Source organism: Palaemon carinicauda, chromosome 19 (genome assembly GCF_036898095.1).
Source record: "Palaemon carinicauda isolate YSFRI2023 chromosome 19, ASM3689809v2, whole genome shotgun sequence".
Lineage (NCBI taxonomy): Eukaryota > Metazoa > Arthropoda > Malacostraca > Decapoda > Palaemonidae > Palaemon > Palaemon carinicauda.
The window spans coordinates 86,320,360-86,325,359 of NC_090743.1; positions in this window are offsets into that span (position 1 = coordinate 86,320,360).

Below are 5,000 nucleotides of genomic sequence, written 5' to 3' on the forward strand. Positions count from 1 at the left end.
TATATATATATATATATATATATATATATATATATATATATATATATATATATATATATATATATATAAATATATACGCACATAATGCCTTATGAACAGATTTTGATTGTAATAGAATATATGTAGAGAGGGAAGTAGTTATTTGATAAAACAGAAATAAAGCGAAACTCTTATAATCTTTAAAGTGATTAAAAACGTAGTTGTAGTGTTTTGGAAGTAAAACAATATAGGTTTTAAGCTTTTTTGGCTGAAAGAATTTATTAGTCACATTAAATGAGTAGCATGCATATATGAGATGTTATTGTTTTGAATTTCCATTTAGATAAAAAAAATTTATATTTTATTTGTTGCAATCAAATCGAATATTACACGTTATGATTCTGAATATTGATGAAAAATAAAACTTATATTTCTTCCATTATGAGACATTTTGCTTATCACCAGTTTCATAGCATCTAAATGAAACATTGTCCAGAAAATTTTCATTATCTCTTTTTTAACAAAGAGTATCAGATCTATATGAACCATTTCACTTTGGATATCGATATTTTATCAGAATGAACTGATATTGTAAGAGGAATTTTGTAAACATGAGGACACACACATACGCATAAACATAGACATGATATTATATGAAGATATCTACTAGTATGTATAACATTATTATTCATATCCTTCTCATTCATCTTTTCAACAGGTAAATCATAATGGAGAACCATTTCAAAATGGGAGAGGAAGAGTAAAAAATAAAATTATATAGATTTGCATTACAAAATAAAATCGAAGCCAACAAAATATAGGCAATGCTGAGAATATTAGAGAAGCATAAAGCCGTTATTGGTATACTGGCTGAAAGAAAAAAAAAAAGAGTTGGTTTTACTGATTGAGCGCATTGCTCTCAAGACCTGTGTCTTCTTAATTGGATGTGCATTTTTCCTAACCAGGTAGCTACATTTATTCCTTTAGTTTTTGTAATATATTTTTTTAAATATTTGTCATTGTACCAGTCTTTCAGAAAATGATATGAAAGTACGTAAATCTGTTTATGAATCATATATATATATATATATATATATATATATATATATATATATATATATATATATATATATACACGAGGGGTGATCAAAAAGTTCGGTAAATGTGTGAATATTTATTAAATTACGAACATTAACATGTTTTGTCACTAATCTCCTTCAAAGTACACTCCTTCGGCACATACACACTTACTCCACTGTGCCTGCCACTTTTGAAAACATTCCTGGAAGTCCTCTTTCTTCAATAACTCTATTTGCTTTGTCGTGGTCGATTTGATGTTTTCAATGGTGTCAAATCGTTTCCCTTTCTTCATCGATTTACTTTTCGGGAATAGCTAGAAGTCGCAAGGTGCCAAGTCGGAGAATACGGTGGATGCGGAACTGCAGCGAGTTTCTTTCCAGCCATGAACTGCCAAACAAGCAGTGACGTGTGAGAGGGCGCGTTGTCATGCAGCAGCCAGCCATTTCTCCATTTTTCTGGCCTTTTACGTCTGGAAAGAATCTTGCTGCCGTTCTGCAACCACCGTATTCTCCCGACTTGGCACCATGCGACTTCTGGCTATTCCTGATTATTAAATCGACGATGAAAGGGAAACGATTTGACACCTTTGAAGACATCAAATCGAACACGACAAAGCAAATAAAGTTATTGAAGAAAGAGAACTTCCAGGAATGTTTTCAAAAGTTGCAGGCATGGTGGAGTAAGTGTGTATGTGCCGAAGGAGAGTACTTTGAATGAGAGTAATGTCAAAACATGTTAATGTTCGTAATTTAGTAAATATTCACACATTTACCGAACCTTTTGATCACCCCTCGTGTGTGTATATATATATATATATATATATATATATATATATATATATATATATATATATATATATATATATATATATATGTGTGCATGTGTGTGTATTGTATATATATCCATCCATATACAAAGGCACTTCCCACAATATTGGGGGGTAGCTGATATCAAACAAATGAAAAAAAGGGGGACCTTTCCTCTTTAGGTTCCACCCAGCCTGACGAGGGACTCAACCGATTTTGGCTGGTACTGCTAGGGTGCCACAGCCCACCCTCCCCCGTTTTCTACCGCAGATGAAGCTTCATAATGCTAAATCCCCTACTGCGGCTACCTCTGCGGTCATCCAAGGCGACCGGAATAAGCAGCAGGGCTTACCGGAACTACGTCACAATCACTCGCCATTCATTCATATTTCTAGCATGCTCTCTTGCCTCTCTCACATCTATCCCCCTTTCACCCAGAGCTTTCTTCACTCCATCCAACCACCCAAACCTTAGCCTTCCTCTTGTACTTCTCCCATCAACTCTTGCATTCATCACCTACTTTAGTAAACGACAATTTTCCATTCTCTCAACATGGCCAAACCACCTTAACACATTCATATATACTCTACCTGCTAACTCATTTCATACACTCGTTGTCAACCTCACTACTTCATTCCTAATCCCTATCTACTCGAGATATACCAGTCATACTCCTCAGACTCTTCATCTCAAACACATTATATTTCTGTCTCTACCACTTTCATTCCCCACAACTCCGATCCATACATTACAGTTGGTACAATCACTATCTCATACAGAACTCTCTTTACATTCATGCCTAACCCGCTATTCCTTACCACTCCCTTCACTGCCCCCAACACTTTGCATTCTTCATTCACTCTGACGTACATCTGCTTCCACTCCACCATTTGCAGCAACAACAGACCCAAAGTACTTAAACTGCTCTACTTCCTCAAGTAACTCTCCATTTAATATGCCATTCAACCTAGCACCACATTCCCTTTTCGTACATCTCATAACCTTACTCTTACCCTTATTAACTCTCAACTTCCTTCTCTCACATACCCTTCCAATTTCTGTCACTAATTGGCCAAGCTTCTCTACCTCCCATTCATGATCATTCTCGTCTCTCAGTTTCAATCCTCCTCCAAGCATTAGAGCATTCACCTCTCTCACCACTCCATCAACATACAAGTTAAACAACCATGGTGACGTCAAACATCTCTGTCTCAGCCCTACTCTCACTGGATACCAATCACTCACTTCCTTTCTTATCCTAACACACACTTTACTACCTTTGTAGGAAAAAAGAATAATAGGGATCCTTTCTTTTATTTTACAAATGCAACAGTCGCTGGATAACCAATGACTATCAATCATTACTCTTTTTTCAACTATATCTGATTGTTCAGTCTACACAAGATAAATATAATCTCACCTGAAAGTTCCAGAAAATCGTTATAACAGGATATTTTTCACTTATCCTATTGCTATCAAGCCTATAACAAATGAAAAACAGACTTCTTAGCCCAACAACATGTTTAGTACTGGGCAGAAAGTACGTTCCTAATCAAGCAGAGTGAAGATGCCCAGTAGACAGTATAAGAATATATGGTTCTTGATGTGAATGTTTGTAAAGTGATTCTCGAAAATTATACACAGATATATCAATCAATAATTACAGACATACAGATACACGCATGCATATTTTGTTATAAATTGAATTGCCAAGCTAATCCTAAGGTACGGTACGGTACGGTATGGAATTTTACCCATTTTCCGTATCTGAATCGTACCGTACCGTACTTTGGGAAATGTAACGTACCGTATTTCTTTACCGTATTTTAGATTAAATACCAATCGCACTATACTCCATACCCCACCGTACCGTAATGTAAGCCTTGATGACCATCAACATATGCCAGTCCCATTTGTTTAGAGAATCTTCCCCGAAAATATTTCATGTAAAATTTATCAGCACAGAGTAAAGGGATATTAATTAGAATTTCAGAGATTTTGAGAAATAGACAATGGTCATTTGGCTATGCTACATTACTAGAACTATTCAAAATTAATTGATATAATCACATATTCATGTTTTTTCTATGATTGTTTATATATACAGTATCATTATCCACTTGATTCCAGACGAATGAGAATAACATGGGTCCGAAATAGTGTTTCAGCTCTCAAAATTGACAGGAAACTGTTTTTCACCTACAATTTATGACGATTCATAGCCTACTAACGTCAAGCGATACCTTGAATTTATTTCTATTAGTTACACTAATAGGTGAGAGAGAGAGAGAGAGAGAGAGAGAGAGAGAGAGAGAGAGAGAGAGAGAGAGAGAGAGAGAGAGAGAGAGAGAGAGAGAGAAATATATTCAATACTAAAACTTCTTCTTTGTCTTTGGCTTAGTAGAAATCAATGTTCTCAACTTATTTCCCGATAAGTAACCCCAGAGTTATAAGACCATTTACCCGAACCCCTAGTAATCTAACATCGAACAAAATGGTAATTTAATTATTAACTAAATAAGATGTTATTAAGATTGAAAAAATTATATTCCAAATATTTCACAAACAAGTTACTCAATTCGAGGGGCAGTGTTAAACAGGCGAAATTGTAGGTTATGTTGTTCCATATTAAGCCATAATTGATGTCTAGTTTTCACGTTCAACAGCGTTGAAAATCATTGCTCACACAAATAAGCAATAGTGAACATGAAGAGTTCAGAGCTATATGAATATCGATAAAGTAGGGTAAATCTCACTCATTTAGGTTAGGAAAGGGTTCCAAATGCATCTTTTGTGAAAGATTCGTTCATCAAATCTACGAACTCTTCGTAGGTGTGTTCTGGGAGAAAGTGCAAAATTACAGTGAATGGGTTTCTAATTAATATTGGTTCTCTCTCTCTCTCTCTCTCTCTCTCTCTCTCTCTCTCTCTCTCTCTCTCTCTCTCTCTCTCTCTCTCTCTCTCTCTCTCTCTCTCAGCATATTTAACTATTCAAAATATTATTTTTTTCTCAGCCATCTAAATACCCCTAGAAATCTATTTTTGAACCCCTGGAGTTCGCAAACACCCAGGGTTCGTGAACCCCAGGCTAAGAACCCATGGTCTAAATTATACCATCATGAAGGAGAACATTCAT